Here is a 22,756-nt window from a genome sequence, read left to right as displayed (position 1 = left end):
TTTTGAGAACAATTAGAAAAGGAAAACATGGTCACATTGAGCATCATCTGATCCAGACATCAAAACAAAACGTGGTTCACATAACCATCTCATTAAACGTTTTACTTTTCTTTTCTGCTGGTGCAATGTACTGTGCCATATACAAAATAAGTTAACAAATAAATAATGAAGAAATAAGAATTAAAAAAGAAAAAGAAATAAGAGGGAAAAAAGAGAAAAAAGTATACAAATAAAAATAATAAATAATAATAATTAGAGTAGAAATAATTAACAATTTTGATCTTGAGTTGATTGGGGTTCATTAGTTAACTTAAATATCTTTATAAGCAGGTTATGTTGCTGTAAATCTTTCCCAGGTGTCCCATGTCTCAAATTTCTCTCGCTCGCCTCGGACTATAAAAGTAATCTTTTCCATTTCATAAATTTCACCCACCACCTTAATCCAGTCTTCGACTGTTGGGGGTTCTTTTGTTAGCCATCTCCTCGTGATTGCTTTCTTGCTTGCTAACAGCACGATATTGTGTACGTATTTCTGGGTAGAGTTAACAATTAAATCAAGTTGCAGTCCCAGATACAAGGCTTCAAAGGTTGGAGGAACCACTTTTCCCACAATCCTACCCATTGTTATACTTGTCTTTTTCCAGTATTTGGAAATGACCAGGCATTCCCAAAACACATGATAGTGTGACGCTTTGTTATTGTCAGAGGATCTCCAGCAAGCTGTACTCGATCCTTGTGCATGCCCTTGAGCCGGTACTCTAAAAAATCTGACAATGTTCTTCCACCCAAATTCTTTCCAAGAGTGAGCAGATGTACAATTCCATTGCTGTGCTATTATTCTTTCCCATGCTTCCTGTTGAATTGTAATGCCTCCCTCCTCCGACCACTTGCTCTTTATATACGTTATTTCTCCTCCTTCCAATTCCTGCAATTCTTTGTATATTTTTGATATAATTTCTCTTCCAGGTTTTGACATATATGTTAATAGGAATATCTTAGTTAAGCCGAAACCACTTTTTGGACCCATCCTTTGTGTAGGTTTCTCTCTAGTGTCTTAGTTGAAGGTATCTATAAGTCGTGATTACTCAGTCCATAGTTGATTCTCAGGTCTTGGAATTGTCGTATCGCTCCTTCCTCAAGGAGGTCTCTGTTAATCTTTAACCCTTTTCCAACCCGTTTTTGAAACCCTGTATCCGTTCTATATGGTAAAAAACTCAGAGTCAAATCCAATCTATTTTAGAAGTAGATATGGGCTATTGTCTTTATCTTTTTTTAATATTCCATGCCACACCTTGATTGAGGTTTTGATCCAGGGGTTGACACTTTTAAGATAATCGGTTAATCTGGGGTTTCCAATGATTGCTTGCAATGGAATTTCACTTTCTGTCTTTCCACTTCGCCCTATATGATGGGTTACAGATATTGGCCAAAATATTTAGATGGGTTGTCTTATAATTGTCATGATCTGGTTGGCGACCAACGGGGGGCGCTGTCGGCCCCGCCTGTACCTGCACAGGTGCTGGTCGTCCCGATCAGATTGGTGACCAACGGGTAGCGACGTCGGCCCTGCCGACAGCCTCGCAGGTGCTGGTCGTTATAATCACTGACACTTAAAAGGACACCCGGCACGACCATCCGATGTCGGTTCATTGTTTGCTGCTTGTTTGCTGCATGCATTGTGTATGTGTTTGTTTAAACTTGGCGGACTTTTACTTTTGGTCTTCTTTTGCTACTTTGTATTTTTTCCATTCAGATGATTTTGATGTTTTACATTTTATTCCTGCTGACCTTTATTTTAATACAATTTGTCAAACAACCTCCTGCCTGCTTTTTGGGATCCGCACCCGCCATCACCACCTCGCAAACCGTGACAGAATGAACCGACCAACCATCGGATCCCGCAGGTACATCGGACCCGTCTCATTTCCACCCTGTGCCTGGCAATGCTACGTCCACGTTAGCCCGAGCCTCGTCGAGTTTGAATTTCGTCACTCGACGAGCCGTAACGTCCACGTAAACGTCCGGCCGAGACCTCCTTCCAGGTGGCCGTCCAGGGTGACACTGGGTGACTGGCTGTGCACGCCCACGTCCAGCCACGCTGTCGTCGTGCATGACGAATTGAGTCTCATCCACGACGAGCCGTGCAACGTCCGCGTCAACGTCAGTCCGAGACCCCACTCACCGCTGGATCCCGGAGCGGCTCTGGACTGGTCTCGTTCCCCCGGTGCCGGGCAGTTCACGCCCACGTCGGCGTCCGGCCGAGACCTGGTCCCATACGGCCGTACGGGGTGTCATTCTGCGCCTGGAAGTGCGACATCCACGTTGAGCCATGCGCCGTCGCGTGAACGTGCGAGAGGGATCGCACTCACGCCCACGACGATCCGTGCCGCGTCGTGGACCTTTTTGGGAGACTGTTGGGACTTCTGGAAGCAGCCCCTTGAAGGGGGGGTACTGTCATGATCTGGTTGGCGACCAACGGGGGGCGCTGTCGGCCCCGCCTGCACCTGCACAGGTGCTGGTCGTCCCGATCAGATTGGTGACCAACGGGTAGCGTCGTCAGCCCTGCCGACATCCTCGCAGGTGCTGGTCGTTATAATCACTGACACTTAAAAGGATACCCGGCACGACCATCCGGTGTCGGTTCATTGTTTGCTGCTTGTTTGCTGCATGCATTGTGTATGTGTTTGTTTAACCTTTGTCCAACTCTTGGAATATATCCTTGGGTATGTCTATTGCTAAAGTTTGAAATAGATAAAGTAGTCTGGGCAACACATTCATTTTGATTGCTTCCACTCTGTAATATTCCAAGGAATGGAACCAGATTCCATCTGATCAGGTCCACTTTAATTTGGGCAAGGAGAGGGTCGTAATTTTCAGTCACAATTTTATCTAGGTCTTTTGGAATATTCTCGGCCAAATATCTGATCCTCTTTGAGTCCCATTTCAGGTCGACTTCATCTCTTGTCACCTTGCTCGAAGAAAAATTAAATGACAATATTTGCGATTTATAGATGTTAAGTTTGTATCCCGATAATCCTCCATATACCCTGATGGTCGAGAACAGTTCCGGGAGAGAGGTAGATGGTTTTCCCAAATATATTAATATATCAGCCGCGAATAGGGCGACTTTGTGGGTATCTTGTCCAACGGCTATACCCTCGATCTCTTCTTTTTGTCTTATCCATTGACTTAGAGGTTCTATAAAAATGGCAAATAATAGTGCGGAAATAGGGCACCCTGTCGGCATCCCCTTTCTAGCCCGAAAAAGTCAGTCGATCCTCCATTGATCCTAATTTTTGCTATTGGCCTATCATATAAATCCCGTATAGTTCTGATGAGGTTATCATTGAATTTAAATCTCCGTAGTACCTTGTATAATTATGTCCAGCCTTTTCTGCATCTAATTCCAGCAAAACGGTTTATAAATCGTGTGCCTCTATATGAGCAATTATGTGGCGAGTTCTTCGAATATTATCCATTGTTTGTCTTTGTGTAATAAAACCGGTCTGGTCTAAATGTATGATTTCTGGAAGTATCGATTCGAGGCGCCTTGCTAGAATTGATGTAAAAAGTTTCTAATCTTGGTTCAAGATATTAATAGGGCGGTAGTTTGCACATTCAGTTTTATCCTTCCCATCTTTTGGTATCATGGCTATGTTCGCCTCTCTCCAAGAAGGTGGAATAGTCCCATTCGCTAGGGCCCAATTGAATGTTCTCAGTAATATTGGAGATAAGATGTCACAATAAGTCTTATACCATTCAGCGCGGAAGTAGTCAGTGCCCGGGCATTTATTTAGCTTTAGTTGGGAAATAGCCTTCTGTAGGTCACCTATAGTCACCTCAGCCATGAGAACGTCATTTTGATCTCCCGAGACCGTTGGGAGGTTGAGTGATTCCAAGATAGCCTCGGGAGCTTCCCCATCATCCGGAACCATTTGGGCATATGCATCCCATACCATGTTTGGGGGCACCGCTCCATTATCATTTTCTAATAGAAACAGTGAGATTTCGCATTTTATTTCTTCCTTCATCTTCCTCTTTAATGCATTGAAGTTAAGTCTCCCGGCGTAAGGCCCTTTATTGCATTTTACTTGTATGTCCAAATAGACTGGGCTCTGATCAGATAAGTCCATTATTCCAATTTTACATGTCCTTATAAGGCCGATGTATTTATTATACATGACAAAATAATCAATTGTTGAATAACTATTATGTGGTGCCGAGTAAAAAGTATAGTCTCTAGTAGTTGGTTTAAGCTCTCTCCATACATCACATATGCCCATCTCCTTTATCATCTTTCCCACTTTGTCCGCCATCGGGTTATTGTGCTGTTGTGTTGTTTTTGATGCATCCATTTTAAGATTCAATCTCATGTTAAAGCCCCCACCACATATGACCAATCCTTGGGCCTTAGTAATCACCAAAGATATGTCGGTAAAAACTCCATGATGCCCCAGGTGGTGCATAAACATTGATACACACAAATCTTCAACAGATCCCTGGAGCAGTGTGAAGTCCCATCCTGCTTCAAACAGTCTACTATCGTCCCAGTTCCAAAAGAAACCAGCACCCTCAGGGATTGAACGACTACAGACCTGTCGCTCTGACGTCTGTGGTCATGAAGTCCTTTGAACGCCTCGTGCTGAACCACCTAAAGAACATCACCGGACCTCTGCTAGATCCTCTTCAGTTTGCCTACCGGGCAAACAGGTCTGTGGAGGATGCAGTCAACATCGGACTGCACCACATCCTCGACCACCTTGACAACACAGGAACCTACGCAAGGATCCTGTTTGTGGACTACAGCTCTGCGTTCAATACCTTCAACCCAGAACTCCTCATCCCCAAACTTCTCCAGCTTGGTGTGTCCCCCACGATCTGCCAGTGGACCCTCAGCTTCCTGACAGGACGGACACAACAGGTCAGACTGGGAAATATATCATCCACAACACGAACCACGAGCACTGGAGCCCCGCAGGGATGCGTCCTCTCTCCATTGCTCTTCTCTCTCTACACGAACGACTGCACCTTAACGCACCCAGCTGTCAAATTCATAAAGTTCGCAGACGACACCACGGTCATCGGTCTCATCAAAGACGGCGACGAGTCTGCGTACCGACAACAAGTGGAGCAGCTGGAGCTCTGGTGCAGCCGTCACAACCTGGAGCTGAACACGCTCAAGACAGTTGAGATGATGGTGGACTTCAGGAAACATCCATCACCACAGCTACCCCTCACACTATCCAACTGCCTGGTGTCAACCGTTGAGACCTTCAAGTTCCTGGGAATCACAGTCTCCCAGGACATGAAGTGGGAGGTCAACACCAACTCTATCCTGAAAAAGGCCCAACAGAGAATGTACTTCCTGAGGCTGCTAAAGACGCATGGCCTGCCACAGGAGGTGCTGCAACATTTCTACACGGCTGTCATCGAATCCATCCTGTGTTCTTCCATCACTGTTTGGTTCGGGGCCGCCACAAAAATGGACAAAATCCGACTTCAACGGACAGTTAGGACGGCGGAAAAAATCATCGGCACCGCCCTACCCACTCTCGAGGACTTGCACACTGCAAGAATCCAAACTAGGGCGCGGAAAATCCTACTGGACCCTCCGCACCCTGCCCACCACCTTTTCCAGCTACTCCCCTCAGGCAGGCGCTACCGATCCATCCGCACCAAATCCAGCAGACATTTAAACAGCTTCTTCCCCCAAGCCATTAACTCTTTGAACTCTTTCAACAGTAGCCAAAATGGAACTGTATAGTGCCACTTAGCAGTTTTTTTGACAACGATACTAGTGCAGCGTGTTCTACCGGAAACAAATTCCTTGTGTGTTCTACATACTTGGCAATAAAGATGATTCTGATTCTGATTCTGATTCTGATTCTGATTCTGATAAGAGTCACCACGGAGCCCTCCATTTTACCCACAACCATATTATACTTCCCTTCCTTGTCTTTAATTTCTGTCTGCAACTCAAATATTACTTTTGTAGATACTCCTCTCCTGTGCCCCTACGCATATGAAGCAAAAAAGACCTGTTTGAATCCCTGTCTTTTGAGTTTCAGATGTTCCAAATGATTTCAGTGGGTTTCTTGTAAAAACATTATGTGTACTTTTTCTTTTGCCATTTTTCCCAGAATTTTGCTTCTCTTGATTGGGTTTAGGATACCTTTCACGTTGTATGAAGCGAACCTAAGTGGGGTTTTATAACTCTCCATCACCTAATAGGAAACACCTACTGCTGAATCAACCCCCTTTCCACTATAACTTTAGTGCGTTAGCAAGAAAAACTACAATAATAAAACAAAATCTAAATAAAACAAACTTAACAGAAAAATATACACATATACAGTGAGACCTCAACTTACGAGCTTAATTGGTTCCCAGACAGAGTGTGTAAAGTGAAAAGTGTGTATCTCGAAAAAAAAATTCCCATAGGAAACCATTAAAATGGGACTAATCCGTTCCCGGGTTTCCATAAAATATAATTTTCAACTAAATAAGCCTTAAAACTACACACAACCTACCTTATCCTATGCATAATAAATGTGCTATGGTATTGTAATTAAAGAAATACACTGCATTGTGTCATAAAGTCACTTTATTTACATTTGTGATGGTCATTGATGACTTTTTATTTCACGATCACCCCCGACGCGATTTTAAACGGCTTCCCACACGTTGATTTTACTCTTGAGTCGCTGCGTGTAACGATATGGCTTTCCGGCAGAGGGAGCTGTCCGCATGGGGTACCGTCATGACAGTACTCGTACGCAAAGCAGAACTGGGCTTCTGCGTGCTGGACAGCTTCTTTTACTCCCCTTTCAAACCATCTATTTTCCTTTCGCTACAATTTTAACCTCATTGTCGTCAAATGAGCGGTAGCTAGTTGAGGTGCATATGTACTGCAGATTGAGGCCCACTCGTATTATCCCATGCGGTGTTGATAAAGTTTTTTTTTTTTGAGAATTTGTTTAGTCTCCCCCATGTTTTGCTCTTTATAATTTTAATTTTTCCAATGTATTGAATTAACTACATTACTTTGTTTTTCATTTGAAAGCTTATCTTTTGGATGTACTCAATTTTGCCTTCAAGTGTTTATCGGTTTGAAATAAGTAGGAATTTTGTGTTGCCAAAGGACTCTGTAGTTTTTCAGACAGCCCTGCAATGTAAGGTAACGCTACTCCTCTCCTTTTAGTATCTTCAGCATTTTGGGTTTAATTCCCTATCCTTTTCTTTTGACATTTATTATGATTACTGTCCGTCTGGTCCTTGACGCCCTCTGCTGACGTAATCACACAGCGACGCTGATCTCGTGATCAACCATTTCACCACATAATATTCATAGTTATACATAACATTTTAAGCGCCTTTCAAAGCTCTAAAGGCCACTTTACAGTCACGGGATAAGAACGTTTTTTTTTGTGCGAGTGAACAGAAGCAACCATTCGCGGCAGCGTTCACTCTACCCGGAATGAATGGACGAAACGGATTGCATTGGAAGTCAAAGAAAAGTTACCCACGTTAACGCATCAGCTGGACTCACATGCGCCTTATTTGACAACACGACACAAATAACACCTTCATCGATTCAAGCCCGTATTTGGAAAACCAAATAACCATCATCCGACAAGGACGAACACCATGAGCAAAGAAAGACGCTCTCCCTGCAACACTATAAAGAGGGATTTTCTGGCCGATTCCCTCGCTTACGGCCATACTACCCTGAGAACGCCTGATCTCGTCCAATCTCGGAAGCTAAGCAGGGTTAGGCCTGGTTAGTACTTGGATGGGAGACCCCCTGGGAATACCTGGTGCTGTAAGCTTTTTTTTTTTTTTTTGCAGCCACCCCAAACACTGTGGGCCGAGAAATGGTCTCTCCCGTTCGCGATCCGATTTCACTTTTCATTTCACGATCACCCCCGACGCGATTTTAAACGGCTTCCCACACGTTGATTTTACTCTTGAGTCGCTGCGTGTTACGATATGGCTTTCCGGCAGAGGGAGCTGTCCGCATGGGGGACCGTCATGACAGTACTCGTACGCGAAGCAGAACTGGGCTTCTGCGTGCTGGACAGCTTCTTTTACTCCCCTTTCAAACCATCTATTTTCCTTTCGCTACAATTTTAACCTCATTGTCGTCAAATGAGCGGTAGCTAGCTTTGAGGTGCATATGTACTGCAGATTGAGGCCCACTCGTATTATCCCAGCGGTGTTGATAAAGTATTTTTTTTTTGAGAATTTGTTTAGTCTCCCCCATGTTTTGCTCTTTATAATTTTCATTTTTCCAATGTATTGAATGAACTACATTACTTTGTTTTTCATTTGACAGCCTATCTTTTGGATGTACTCATTTTTGCCTTCAAGTGTTTATCGGTTTGAAATAAGTAGGAATTTTGTGTTGCCAAAGGACTCTGTAGTTTTTCAGACAGCCCTGCAATGTAAGGTAACGCTACTCCTCTCCTTTTAGTATCTTCAGCATTTTGGGTTTAATTCCCTATCCTTTTCTTTTGACATTTATTATGATTACTGTCCGTCTGGTCCTTGACGCCCTCTGCTGACGTAATCACACAGCGACACTGATCTGATCAACCATTTCACCACATAATATTCATAGTTATACATAACATTTTAAGCGCCTTTCAAAGCTCTAAAGGCCACTTTACAGTCACGGGATAAGAACGTTTTTTTGTGCGAGTGAACAGAGGCAACCATTCGCGCCAGCATTCACTCTACCCGGAATGAATGGACGAAACGGATTGCATTGGAAGTCAAAGAAAAGTTACCCACGAAAACGCATCAGCTGGACTCACATGCACCTATTTGACAACACGACACAAATAACACCTTCATCGATTAGAGCCTGTATTTGGAAAACCAAATAACCATCACCCGACAAGAACGAACACCATGAGCAAAGAAAGACGCTCTCCCTGCAACACTATAAAGAGGGATTTTCTGGCACACTCCCTCGCTTACGGCCATACTACCCTGAGAATGCCCGATCTCGTCTGATCTCGGAAGCTAAGCAGGGTCGGGCCTGGTTAGTACTTGGATGGGAGACCGCCTGGGAATACCAGGTGCTGTAAGCTTTTTTTTTTTTTTTTGCAGCCACCCCAAATACTGTGGGCCGAGAAATGGTCTCTCCCGTTCGCGATCCGATTTCACTTTTCATTTCACGATCACCCCGACGCGATTTTAAACGGCTTCCCACACGTTGATTTTACTCTTGAGTCGCTGCGTGTTACGATATGGCTTTCCGGCAGAGGGAGCTGTCCGCATGGGGGACCGTCATGACAGTACTCGTACGCGAAGCAGAACTGGGCTTCTGCGTGCTGGACAGCTTCTTTTACTCCCCTTTCAAACCATCTATTTTCCTTTCGCTACAATTTTAACCTCATTGTCGTCAAATGAGCGGTAGCTAGCTTTGAGGTGCATATGTACTGCAGATTGAGGCCCACTCGTATTATCCCAGCGGTGTTGATAAAGTATTTTTTTTTTGAGAATTTGTTTAGTCTCCCCCATGTTTTGGTCTTTATAATTTTCATTTTTCCAATGTATTGAATGAACTACATTACTTTGTTTTTCATTTGACAGCCTATCTTTTGGATGTACTCATTTTTGCCTTCAAGTGTTTATCGGTTTGAAATAAGTAGGAATTTTGTGTTGCCAAAGGACTCTGTAGTTTTTCAGACAGCCCTGCAATGTAAGGTAACGCTACTCCTCTCCTTTTAGTATCTTCAGCATTTTGGGTTTAATTCCCTATCCTTTTCTTTTGACATTTATTATGATTACTGTCCGTCTGGTCCTTGACGCCCTCTGCTGACGTAATCACACAGCGACACTGATCTGATCAACCATTTCACCACATAATATTCATAGTTATACATAACATTTTAAGCGCCTTTCAAAGCTCTAAAGGCCACTTTACAGTCACGAGATAAGAACGTTTTTTTTGTGCGAGTGAACAGAGGCAACCATTCGCGCCAGCGTTCACTCTACCCGGAATGAATGGACGAAACGGATTGCATTGGAAGTCAAAGAAAAGTTACCCACGAAAACGCATCAGCTGGACTCACATGCACCTATTTGACAACACGACACAAATAACACCTTCATCGATTCAAGCCTGTATTTGGAAAACCAAATAACCATCACCCGACAAGAACGAACACCATGAGCAAAGAAAGACGCTCTCCCTGCAACACTATAAAGAGGGATTTTCTGGCACACTCCCTCGCTTACGGCCATACTACCCTGAGAACGCCCGATCTCGTCCGATCTCGGAAGCTAAGCAGGGTCGGGCCTGGTTAGTACTTGGATGGGAGACCGCCTGGGAATACCAGGTGCTGTAAGCTTTTTTTTTTTTTTTTGCAGCCACCCCAAATACTGTGGGCCGAGAAATGGTCTCTCCCGTTCGCGATCCGATTTCACTTTTCATTTCACGATCACCCCCGACGCGATTTTAAACGGCTTCCCACACGTTGATTTTACTCTTGAGTCGCTGCGTGTAACGATATGGCTTTCCGGCAGACGGAGCTGTCCGCATGGGGGACCGTCATGACAGTACTCGTACGCGAAGCAGAACTGGGCTTCTGCGTGCTGGACAGCTTCTTTTACTCCCCTTTCAAACCATCTATTTTCCTTTCGCTACAATTTTAACCTCATTGTCGTCAAATGAGCGGTAGCTAGTTGAGGTGCATATGTACTGCAGATTGAGGCCCACTCGTATTATCCCATGCGGTGTTGATAAAGTTTTTTTTTTTGAGAATTTGTTTAGTCTCCCCCATGTTTTGCTCTTTATAATTTTAATTTTTCCAATGTATTGAATAAACTACATTACTTTGTTTTTCATTTGAAAGCTTATCTTTTGGATGTACTCAATTTTGCCTTCAAGTGTTTATCGGTTTGAAATAAGTAGGAATTTTGTGATGCCAAAGGACTCTGTAGTTTTTCAGACAGCCCTGCAATGTAAGGTAACGCTACTCCTCTCCTTTTAGTATCTTCAGCATTTTGGGTTTAATTCCCTATCCTTTTCTTTTGACATTTATTATGATTACTGTCCGTCTGGTCCTTGACGCCCTCTGCTGACGTAATCACACAGCGACACTGATCTCGTGATCAACCATTTCACCACATAATATTCATAGTTATACATAACATTTTAAGCGCCTTTCAAAGCTCTAAAGGCCACTTTACAGTCACGGGATAAGAACGTTTTTTTTTTGTGCGAGTGAACAGAGGCAACCATTCGCGCCAGCGTTCACTCTACCCGGAATGAATGGACGAAACGGATTGCATTGGAAGTCAAAGAAAAGTTACCCACGAAAACGCATCAGCTGGACTCACATGCACCTATTTGACAACACGACACAAATAACACCTTCATCGATTCAAGCCTGTATTCGGAAAACCAAATAACCATCACCCGACAAGAACGAACACCATGAGCAAAGAAAGACGCTCTCCCTGCAACACTATAAAGAGGGATTTTCTGGCACACTCCCTCGCTTACGGCCATACTACCCTGAGAACGCCCGATCTCGTCCGATCTCGGAAGCTAAGCAGGGTTGGGCCTGGTTAGTACTTGAATGGTAGACCGCCTGGGAATACCAGGTGCTGTAAGCTTTTTTTTTTTTTTTGCAGCCACCCCAAATACTGTGGGCCGAGAAATGGTCTCTCCCGTTCGCGATCCGATTTCACTTTTTATTTCACGATCACCCCCGACGCGATTTTAAACGGCATCCCACACGTTGATTTTACTCTTGAGTCGCTGCGTGTAACGATATGGCTTTCCGGCAGAGGGAGCTGTCCGCATGGGGGACCGTCATGACAGTACTCGTACGCAAAGCAGAACTGGGCTTCTGCGTGCTGGACAGCTTCTTTTACTCCCCTTTCAAACCATCTATTTTCCTTTCGCTACAATTTTAACCTCATTGTCGTCAAATGAGCGGTAGCTAGTTGAGGTGCATATGTACTGCAGATTGAGGCCCACTCGTATTATCCCATGCGGTGTTGATAAAGTTTTTTTTTTTTGAGAATTTGTTTAGTCTACCCCATGTTTTGCTCTTTATAATTTTAATTTTTCCAATGTATTGAATAAACTACATTACTTTGTTTTTCATTTGAAAGCTTATCTTTTGGATGTACTCAATTTTGCCTTCAAGTGTTTATCGGTTTGAAATAAGTAGGAATTTTGTGATGCCAAAGGACTCTGTAGTTTTTCAGACAGCCCTGCAATGTAAGGTAACGCTACTCCTCTCCTTTTAGTATCTTCAGCATTTTGGGTTTAATTCCCTATCCTTTTCTTTTGACATTTATTATGATTACTGTCCGTCTGGTCCTTGACGCCCTCTGCTGACGTAATCACACAGCGACACTGATCTCGTGATCAACCATTTCACCACATAATATTCATAGTTATACATAACATTTTAAGCGCCTTTCAAAGCTCTAAAGGCCACTTTACAGTCACGGGATAAGAACGTTTTTTTTGTGCGAGTGAACAGAGGCAACCATTCGCGCCAGCGTTCACTCTACCCGGAATGAATGGACGAAACGGATTGCATTGGAAGTCAAAGAAAAGTTACCCACGAAAACGCATCAGCTGGACTCACATGCACCTATTTGACAACACGACACAAATAACACCTTCATCGATTCAAGCCTGTATTTGGAAAACCAAATAACCATCACCCGACAAGAACGAACACCATGAGCAAAGAAAGACGCTCTCCCTGCAACACTATAAAGAGGGATTTTCTGGCACACTCCCTCGCTTACGGCCATACTACCCTGAGAACGCCCGATCTCGTCCGATCTCGGAAGCTAAGCAGGGTCAGGCCTGGTTAGTACTTGGATGGGAGACCGCCTGGGAATACCAGGTGCTGTAAGCTTTTTTTTTTTTTTTTTGCAGCCACCCCAAATACTGTGGGCCGAGAAATGGTCTCTCCCGTTCGCGATCCGATTTCACTTTTTATTTCACGATCACCCCCGACGCGATTTTAAACGGCTTCCCACACGTTGATTTTACTCTTGAGTCGCTGCGTGTAACGATATGGCTTTCCGGCAGAGGGAGCTGTCCGCATGGGGGACCGTCATGACAGTACTCGTACGCGAAGCAGAACTGGGCTTCTGCGTGCTGGACAGCTTCTTTTACTCCCCTTTCAAACCATCTATTTTCCTTTCGCTACAATTTTAACCTCATTGTCGTCAAATGAGCGGTAGCTAGTTGAGGTGCATATGTACTGCAGATTGAGGCCCACTCGTATTATCCCATGCGGTGTTGATAAAGTTTTTTTTTTTGAGAATTTGTTTAGTCTCCCCCATGTTTTGCTCTTTATAATTTTAATTTTTCCAATGTATTGAATTAACTACATTACTTTGTTTTTCATTTGAAAGCTTATCTTTTGGATGTACTCAATTTTGCCTTCAAGTGTTTATCGGTTTGAAATAAGTAGGAATTTTGTGTTGCCAAAGGACTCTGTAGTTTTTCAGACAGCCCTGCAATGTAAGGTAACGCTACTCCTCTCCTTTTAGTATCTTCAGCATTTTGGGTTTAATTCCCTATCCTTTTCTTTTGACATTTATTATGATTACTGTCCGTCTGGTCCTTGACGCCCTCTGCTGACGTAATCACACAGCGACACTGATCTCGTGATCAACCATTTCACCACATAATATTCATAGTTATACATAACATTTTAAGCGCCTTTCAAAGCTCTAAAGGCCACTTTACAGTCACGGGATAAGAACGTTTTTTTTGTGCGAGTGAACAGAAGCAACCATTCGCGGCAGCGTTCACTCTACCCGGAATGAATGGACGAAACGGATTGCATTGGAAGTCAAAGAAAAGTTACCCACGTTAACGCATCAGCTGGACTCACATGCGCCTTATTTGACAACACGACACAAATAACACCTTCATCGATTCAAGCCTGTATTTGGAAAACCAAATAACCATCATCCGACAAGAACGAACACCATGAGCAAAGAAAGACGCTCTCCCTGCAACACTATAAAGAGGGATTTTCTGGCCGATTCCCTCGCTTACGGCCATACTACCCTGAGAACGCCTGATCTCGTCCAATCTCGGAAGCTAAGCAGGGTTAGGCCTGGTTAGTACTTGGATGGGAGACCGCCTGGGAATACCAGGTGCTGTAAGCTTTTTTTTTTTTTTTTGCAGCCACCCCAAACACTGTGGGCCGAGAAATGGTCTCTCCCGTTCGCGATCCGATTTCACTTTTCATTTCACGATCACCCCCGACGCGATTTTAAACGGCTTCCCACACGTTGATTTTACTCTTGAGTCGCTGCGTGTTACGATATGGCTTTCCGGCAGAGGGAGCTGTCCGCATGGGGGACCGTCATGACAGTACTCGTACGCGAAGCAGAACTGGGCTTCTGCGTGCTGGACAGCTTCTTTTACTCCCCTTTCAAACCATCTATTTTCCTTTCGCTACAATTTTAACCTCATTGTCGTCAAATGAGCGGTAGCTAGCTTTGAGGTGCATATGTACTGCAGATTGAGGCCCACTCGTATTATCCCAGCGGTGTTGATAAAGTATTTTTTTTTTGAGAATTTGTTTAGTCTCCCCCATGTTTTGCTCTTTATAATTTTCATTTTTCCAATGTATTGAATGAACTACATTACTTTGTTTTTCATTTGACAGCCTATCTTTTGGATGTACTCATTTTTGCCTTCAAGTGTTTATCGGTTTGAAATAAGTAGGAATTTTGTGTTGCCAAAGGACTCTGTAGTTTTTCAGACAGCCCTGCAATGTAAGGTAACGCTACTCCTCTCCTTTTAGTATCTTCAGCATTTTGGGTTTAATTCCCTATCCTTTTCTTTTGACATTTATTATGATTACTGTCCGTCTGGTCCTTGACGCCCTCTGCTGACGTAATCACACAGCGACACTGATCTGATCAACCATTTCACCACATAATATTCATAGTTATACATAACATTTTAAGCGCCTTTCAAAGCTCTAAAGGCCACTTCACAGTCACGGGAACGTTTTTTTTGTGCGAGTGAACAGAGGCAACCATTCGCGCCAGCATTCACTCTACCCGGAATGAATGGACGAAACGGATTGCATTGGAAGTCAAAGAAAAGTTACCCACGAAAACGCATCAGCTGGACTCACATGCACCTATTTGACAACACGACACAAATAACACCTTCATCGATTCAGAGCCTGTATTTGGAAAACCAAATAACCATCACCCGACAAGAACGAACACCATGAGCAAAGAAAGACGCTCTCCCTGCAACACTATAAAGAGGGATTTTCTGGCACACTCCCTCGCTTACGGCCATACTACCCTGAGAACGCCCGATCTCGTCCGATCTCGGAAGCTAAGCAGGGTCAGGCCTGGTTAGTACTTGGATGGGAGACCGCCTGGGAATACCAGGTGCTGTAAGCTTTTTTTTTTTTTTTTGCAGCCACCCCAAATACTGTGGGCCGAGAAATGGTCTCTCCCGTTCGCGATCCGATTTCACTTTTCATTTCACGATCACCCCCGACGCGATTTTAAACGGCTTCCCACACGTTGATTTTACTCTTGAGTCGCTGCGTTTAACGATATGGCTTTCCGGCAGAGGGAGCTGTCCGCATGGGGGACCGTCATGACAGTACTCGTACGCGAAGCAGAACTGGGCTTCTGCGTGCTGGACAGCTTCTTTTACTCCCCTTTCAAACCATCTATTTTCCTTTCGCTACAATTTTAACCTCATTGTCGTCAAATGAGCGGTAGCTAGTTGAGGTGCATATGTACTGCAGATTGAGGCCCACTCGTATTATCCCATGCGGTGTTGATAAAGTTTTTTTTTTTTGAGAATTTGTTTAGTCTCCCCCATGTTTTGCTCTTTATAATTTTAATTTTTCCAATGTATTGAATAAACTACATTACTTTGTTTTTCATTTGAAAGCTTATCTTTTGGATGTACTCAATTTTGCCTTCAAGTGTTTATCGGTTTGAAATAAGTAGGAATTTTGTGATGCCAAAGGACTCTGTAGTTTTTCAGACAGCCCTGCAATGTAAGGTAACGCTACTCCTCTCCTTTTAGTATCTTCAGCATTTTGGGTTTAATTCCCTATCCTTTTCTTTTGACATTTATTATGATTACTGTCCGTCTGGTCCTTGACGCCCTCTGCTGACGTAATCACACAGCGACACTGATCTGATCAACCATTTCACCACATAATATTCATAGTTATACATAACATTTTAAGCGCCTTTCAAAGCTCTAAAGGCCACTTTACAGTCACGGGATAAGAACGTTTTTTTTGTGCGAGTGAACAGAGGCAACCATTCGCGCCAGCGTTCACTCTACCCGGAATGAATGGACGAAACGGATTGCATTGGAAGTCAAAGAAAAGTTACCCACGAAAACGCATCAGCTGGACTCACATGCACCTATTTGACAACACGACACAAATAACACCTTCATCGATTCAAGCCTGTATTTGGAAAACCAAATAACCATCACCCGACAAGAACGAACACCATGAGCAAAGAAAGACGCTCTCCCTGCAACACTATAAAGAGGGATTTTCTGGCACACTCCCTCGCTTACGGCCATACTACCCTGAGAACGCCCGATCTCGTCCGATCTCGGAAGCTAAGCAGGGTCACGCCTGGTTAGTACTTGGATGGGAGACCGCCTGGGAATACCAGGTGCTGTAAGCTTTTTTTTTTTTTTTTGCAGCCACCCCAAATACTGTGGGCCGAGAAATGGTCTCTCCCGTTCGCGATCCGATTTCACTTTTCATTTCACGATCACCCCCGACGCGATTTTAAACGGCTTCCCACACGTTGATTTTACTCTTGAGTCGCTGCGTGTAACGATATGGCTTTCCGGCAGAGGGAGCTGTCCGCATGGGGGACCGTCATGACAGTACTCGTACGCGAAGCAGAACTGGGCTTCTGCGTGCTGGACAGCTTCTTTTACTCCCCTTTCAAACCATCTATTTTCCTTTCGCTACAATTTTAACCTCATTGTCGTCAAATGAGCGGTAGCTAGTTGAGGTGCATATGTACTGCAGATTGAGGCCCACTCGTATTATCCCATGCGGTGTTGATAAAGTTTTTTTTTTTTGAGAATTTGTTTAGTCTACCCCATGTTTTGCTCTTTATAATTTTAATTTTTCCAATGTATTGAATAAACTACATTACTTTGTTTTTCATTTGAAAGCTTATCTTTTGGATGTACTCAATTTTGCCTTCAAGTGTTTATCGGTTTGAAATAAGTAGGAATTTTGTGATGCCAAAGGACTCTGTAGTTTTTCAGACAGCCCTGCAATGTAAGGTAACGCTACTCCTCTCCTTTTAGTATCTTCAGCATTTTGGGTTTAATTCCCTATCCTTTTCTTTTGACATTTATTATGATTACTGTCCGTCTGGTCCTTGACGCCCTCTGCTGACGTAATCACACAGCGACACTGATCTCGTGATCAACCATTTCACCACATAATATTCATAGTTATACATAACATTTTAAGCGCCTTTCAAAGCTCTAAAGGCCACTTTACAGTCACGGGATAAGAACGTTTTTTTTGTGCGAGTGAACAGAGGCAACCATTCGCGCCAGCGTTCACTCTACCCGGAATGAATGGACGAAACGGATTGCATTGGAAGTCAAAGAAAAGTTACCCACGAAAACGCATCAGCTGGACTCACATGCACCTATTTGACAACACGACACAAATAACACCTTCATCGATTCAAGCCTGTATTTGGAAAACCAAATAACCATCACCCGACAAGAACGAACACCATGAGCAAAGAAAGACGCTCTCCCTGCAACACTATAAAGAGGGATTTTCTGGCACACTCCCTCGCTTACGGCCATACTACCCTGAGAACGCCCGATCTCGTCTGATCTCGGAAGCTAAGCAGGGTTGGGCCTGGTTAGTACTTGAATGGGAGACCGCCTGGGAATACCAGGTGCTGTAAGCTTTTTTTTTTTTTTTGCAGCCACCCCAAATACTGTGGGCCGAGAAATGGTCTCTCCCGTTCGCGATCCGATTTCACTTTTTATTTCACGATCACCCCCGACGCGATTTTAAACGGCTTCCCACACGTTGATTTTACTCTTGAGTCGCTGCGTGTAACGATATGGCTTTCCGGCAGAGGGAGCTGTCCGCATGGGGGACCGTCATGACAGTACTCGTACGCAAAGCAGAACTGGGCTTCTGCGTGCTGGACAGCTTCTTTTACTCCCCTTTCAAACCATCTATTTTCCTTTCGCTACAATTTTAACCTCATTGTCGTCAAATGAGCGGTAGCTAGTTGAGGTGCATATGTACTGCAGATTGAGGCCCACTCGTATTATCCCATGCGGTGTTGATAAAGTTTTTTTTTTTGAGAATTTGTTTAGTCTCCCCCATGTTTTGCTCTTTATAATTTTAATTTTTCCAATGTATTGAATAAACTACATTACTTTGTTTTTCATTTGAAAGCTTATCTTTTGGATGTACTCAATTTTGCCTTCAAGTGTTTATCGGTTTGAAATAAGTAGGAATTTTGTGTTGCCAAAGGACTCTGTAGTTTTTCAGACAGCCCTGCAATGTAAGGTAACGCTACTCCTCTCCTTTTAGTATCTTCAGCATTTTGGGTTTAATTCCCTATCCTTTTCTTTTGACATTTATTATGATTACTGTCCGTCTGGTCCTTGACGCCCTCTGCTGACGTAATCACACAGCGACACTGATCTCGTGATCAACCATTTCACCACATAATATTCATAGTTATACATAACATTTTAAGCGCCTTTCAAAGCTCTAAAGGCCACTTTACAGTCACGGGATAAGAACGTTTTTTTTGTGCGAGTGAACAGAAGCAACCATTCGCGCCAGCGTTCACTCTACCCGGAATGAATGGACGAAACGGATTGCATTGGAAGTCAAAGAAAAGTTACCCACGTTAACGCATCAGCTGGACTCACATGCGCCTTATTTGACAACACGACACAAATAACACCTTCATCGATTCAAGCCCGTATTTGGAAAACCAAATAACCATCATCCGACAAGGACGAACACCATGAGCAAAGAAAGACGCTCTCCCTGCAACACTATAAAGAGGGATTTTCTGGCCGATTCCCTCGCTTACGGCCATACTACCCTGAGAACGCCTGATCTCGTCCAATCTCGGAAGCTAAGCAGGGTTAGGCCTGGTTAGTACTTGGATGGGAGACCGCCTGGGAATACCTGGTGCTGTAAGATTTTTTTTTTTTTTTTGCAGCCACCCCAAACACTGTGGGCCGAGAAATGGTCTCTCCCGTTCGCGATCCGATTTCACTTTTCATTTCACGATCACCCCCGACGCGATTTTAAACGGCTTCCCACACGTTGATTTTACTCTTGAGTCGCTGCGTGTTACGATATGGCTTTCCGGCAGAGGGAGCTGTCCGCATGGGGGACCGTCATGACAGTACTCGTACGCGAAGCAGAACTGGGCTTCTGCGTGCTGGACAGCTTCTTTTACTCCCCTTTCAAACCATCTATTTTCCTTTCGCTACAATTTTAACCTCATTGTCGTCAAATGAGAGGTAGCTAGCTTTGAGGTGCATATGTACTGCAGATTGAGGCCCACTCGTATTATCCCAGCGGTGTTGATAAAGTATTTTTTTTTTGAGAATTTGTTTAGTCTCCCCCATGTTTTGCTCTTTATAATTTTCATTTTTCCAATGTATTGAATGAACTACATTACTTTGTTTTTCATTTGACAGCCTATCTTTTGGATGTACTCATTTTTGCCTTCAAGTGTTTATCGGTTTGAAATAAGTAGGAATTTTGTGTTGCCAAAGGACTCTGTAGTTTTTCAGACAGCCCTGCAATGTAAGGTAACGCTACTCCTCTCCTTTTAGTATCTTCAGCATTTTGGGTTTAATTCCCTATCCTTTTCTTTTGACATTTATTATGATTACTGTCCGTCTGGTCCTTGACGCCCTCTGCTGACGTAATCACACAGCGACACTGATCTGATCAACCATTTCACCACATAATATTCATAGTTATACATAACATTTTAAGCGCCTTTCAAAGCTCTAAAGGCCACTTCACAGTCACGGGATAAGAACGTTTTTTTTGTGCGAGTGAACAGAGGCAACCATTCGCGCCAGCATTCACTCTACCCGGAATGAATGGACGAAACGGATTGCATTGGAAGTCAAAGAAAAGTTACCCACGAAAACGCATCAGCTGGACTCACATGCACCTATTTGACAACACGACACAAATAACACCTTCATCGATTAGAGCCTGTATTTGGAAAACCAAATAACCATCACCCGACAAGAACGAACACCATGAGCAAAGAAAGACGCTCTCCCTGCAACACTATAAAGAGGGATTTTCTGGCACACTCCCTCGCTTACGGCCATACTACCCTGAGAACGCCCGATCTCGTCCGATCTCGGAAGCTCAGCAGGGTCAGGCCTGGTTAGTACTTGGATGGGAGACCGCCTGGGAATACCAGGTGCTGTAAGCTTTTTTTTTTTTTTTTTTGCAGCCACCCCAAATACTGTGGGCCGAGAAATGGTCTCTCCCGTTCGCGATCCGATTTCACTTTTCATTTCACGATCACCCCCGACGCGATTTTAAACGGCTTCCCACACGTTGATTTTACTCTTGAGTCGCTGCGTGTAACGATATGGCTTTCCGGCAGAGGGAGCTGTCCGCATGGGGGACCGTCATGACAGTACTCGTACGCGAAGCAGAACTGGGCTTCTGCGTGCTGGACAGCTTCTTTTACTCCCCTTTCAAACCATCTATTTTCCTTTCGCTACAATTTTAACCTCATTGTCGTCAAATGAGCGGTAGCTAGTTGAGGTGCATATGTACTGCAGATTGAGGCCCACTCGTATTATCCCATGCGGTGTTGATAAAGTTTTTTTTTTTGAGAATTTGTTTAGTCTCCCCCATGTTTTGCTCTTTATAATTTTAATTTTTCCAATGTATTGAATTAACTACATTACTTTGTTTTTCATTTGAAAGCTTATCTTTTGGATGTACTCAATTTTGCCTTCAAGTGTTTATCGGTTTGAAATAAGTAGGAATTTTGTGTTGCCAAAGGACTCTGTAGTTTTTCAGACAGCCCTGCAATGTAAGGTAACGCTACTCCCTCTCCTTTTAGTATCTTCAGCATTTTGGGTTTAATTCCCTATCCTTTTCTTTTGACATTTATTATGATTACTGTCCGTCTGGTCCTTGACGCCCTCTGCTGACGTAATCACACAGCGACGCTGATCTCGTGATCAACCATTTCACCACATAATATTCATAGTTATACATAACATTTTAAGCGCCTTTCAAAGCTCTAAAGGCCACTTTACAGTCACGGGATCAGAACGTTTTTTTTTGTGCGAGTGAACAGAAGCAACCATTCGCGGGCAGCGTTCAACTCTACCCGGAATGAATGGACGAAACGGATTGCATAGGAAGTCAAAGAAAAGTTACCCACGTTAACGCATCAGCTGGACTCACATGCGCCTTATTTGACAACACGACCACAAATAACACCTTCATCGATTCAAGCCCGTATTTGGAAAACCAAATAACCATCATCCTACAGGGACGAACACCATGAGCAAAGAAAGACGCTCTCCCAGCAACACTATAAAGAGGATTTTCTGCCGATTCCCTCGCTTACGGCCATACTACCCTGAGAACGCCCGATCTCGTCCGATCTCGGAAGCTAAGCAGGGTCGGGCCTGGTTAGTACTTGGATGGGAGACCGCCTGGGAATACCAGGTGCTGTAAGCTTTTTTTTTTTTTTTGCAGCCACCCCAAACACTGTGGGCCGAGAAATGGTCTCTCCCGTTCGCGATCCGATTTCACTTTTCATTTCACGATCACCCCCGACGCGATTTTAAACGGCTTCCCACACGTTGATTTTACTCTTGAGTCGCTGCGTGTAACGATATGGCTTTCCGGCAGAGGGAGCTGTCCGCATGGGGGACCGTCATGACAGTACTCGTACGCGAAGCAGAACTGGGCTTCTGCGTGCTGGACAGCTTCTTTTACTCCCCTTTCAAACCATCTATTTTCCTTTCGCTACAATTTTAACCTCATTGTCGTCAAATGAGCGGTAGCTAGCTTTGAGGTGCATATGTACTGCAGATTGAGGCCCACTCGTATTATCCCAGCGGTGTTGATAAAGTATTTTTTTTTTGAGAATTTGTTTAGTCTCCCCCATGTTTTGCTCTTTATAATTTTCATTTTTCCAATGTATTGAATGAACTACATTACTTTGTTTTTCATTTGACAGCCTATCTTTTGGATGTACTCATTTTTGCCTTCAAGTGTTTATCGGTTTGAAATAAGTAGGAATTTTGTGTTGCCAAAGGACTCTGTAGTTTTTCAGACAGCCCTGCAATGTAAGGTAACGCTACTCCTCTCCTTTTAGTATCTTCAGCATTTTGGGTTTAATTCCCTATCCTTTTCTTTTGACATTTATTATGATTACTGTCCGTCTGGTCCTTGACGCCCTCTGCTGACGTAATCACACAGCGACACTGATCTGATCAACCATTTCACCACATAATATTCATAGTTATACATAACATTTTAAGCGCCTTTCAAAGCTCTAAAGGCCACTTTACAGTCACGGGATAAGAACGTTTTTTTTGTGCGAGTGAACAGAGGCAACCATTCGCGCCAGCGTTCACTCTACCCGGAATGAATGGACGAAACGGATTGCATTGGAAGTCAAAGAAAAGTTACCCACGAAAACGCATCAGCTG

General features: G+C 43.8%; 12 non-coding genes across 12 annotated transcripts; all 12 read left to right on the top strand.

Annotated features, from left to right (window-relative positions):
• Nucleotides 1-7,710: 7,710 nt before the first annotated feature.
• LOC148889020 (5S ribosomal RNA) lies at nucleotides 7,711-7,829 on the top strand. The gene has a single exon (XR_016117011.1). It is a non-coding gene; the product is annotated as a 5S ribosomal RNA (ribosomal RNA).
• A 1,147-nt stretch (nucleotides 7,830-8,976) lies between these two features.
• On the top strand, nucleotides 8,977-9,095 carry LOC148889019 (5S ribosomal RNA). The gene has a single exon (XR_016116996.1). It is a non-coding gene; the product is annotated as a 5S ribosomal RNA (ribosomal RNA).
• A 1,147-nt stretch (nucleotides 9,096-10,242) lies between these two features.
• Nucleotides 10,243-10,361, top strand: LOC148889018 (5S ribosomal RNA). The gene has a single exon (XR_016117066.1). It is a non-coding gene; the product is annotated as a 5S ribosomal RNA (ribosomal RNA).
• A 1,151-nt stretch (nucleotides 10,362-11,512) lies between these two features.
• On the top strand, nucleotides 11,513-11,631 carry LOC148889017 (5S ribosomal RNA). The gene has a single exon (XR_016116995.1). It is a non-coding gene; the product is annotated as a 5S ribosomal RNA (ribosomal RNA).
• Nucleotides 11,632-12,780: 1,149 nt separating this feature from the next.
• Nucleotides 12,781-12,899, top strand: LOC148889016 (5S ribosomal RNA). Its single transcript, XR_016117046.1, has one exon. It is a non-coding gene; the product is annotated as a 5S ribosomal RNA (ribosomal RNA).
• A 1,151-nt stretch (nucleotides 12,900-14,050) lies between these two features.
• LOC148889015 (5S ribosomal RNA) lies at nucleotides 14,051-14,169 on the top strand. Its single transcript, XR_016117008.1, has one exon. It is a non-coding gene; the product is annotated as a 5S ribosomal RNA (ribosomal RNA).
• Nucleotides 14,170-15,313: 1,144 nt separating this feature from the next.
• On the top strand, nucleotides 15,314-15,432 carry LOC148889014 (5S ribosomal RNA). The gene has a single exon (XR_016117035.1). It is a non-coding gene; the product is annotated as a 5S ribosomal RNA (ribosomal RNA).
• Nucleotides 15,433-16,579: 1,147 nt separating this feature from the next.
• Nucleotides 16,580-16,698, top strand: LOC148889013 (5S ribosomal RNA). The gene has a single exon (XR_016117000.1). It is a non-coding gene; the product is annotated as a 5S ribosomal RNA (ribosomal RNA).
• A 1,150-nt stretch (nucleotides 16,699-17,848) lies between these two features.
• On the top strand, nucleotides 17,849-17,967 carry LOC148889012 (5S ribosomal RNA). The gene has a single exon (XR_016117072.1). It is a non-coding gene; the product is annotated as a 5S ribosomal RNA (ribosomal RNA).
• Nucleotides 17,968-19,116: 1,149 nt separating this feature from the next.
• Nucleotides 19,117-19,235, top strand: LOC148889011 (5S ribosomal RNA). Its single transcript, XR_016117016.1, has one exon. It is a non-coding gene; the product is annotated as a 5S ribosomal RNA (ribosomal RNA).
• Nucleotides 19,236-20,383: 1,148 nt separating this feature from the next.
• On the top strand, nucleotides 20,384-20,502 carry LOC148889010 (5S ribosomal RNA). Its single transcript, XR_016116997.1, has one exon. It is a non-coding gene; the product is annotated as a 5S ribosomal RNA (ribosomal RNA).
• A 1,155-nt stretch (nucleotides 20,503-21,657) lies between these two features.
• Nucleotides 21,658-21,776, top strand: LOC148889009 (5S ribosomal RNA). Its single transcript, XR_016117065.1, has one exon. It is a non-coding gene; the product is annotated as a 5S ribosomal RNA (ribosomal RNA).
• The last annotated feature ends 980 nt before the right edge of the window (nucleotides 21,777-22,756 follow it).

This window comes from Hippocampus bargibanti, linkage group LG13 (assembly GCF_051943395.1).
Source record: "Hippocampus bargibanti isolate YZ-2025 linkage group LG13, ASM5194339v1, whole genome shotgun sequence".
NCBI classification, from domain to species: domain Eukaryota; kingdom Metazoa; phylum Chordata; class Actinopteri; order Syngnathiformes; family Syngnathidae; genus Hippocampus; species Hippocampus bargibanti.
This window is presented reverse-complemented; position numbering and strand designations above follow the sequence as displayed.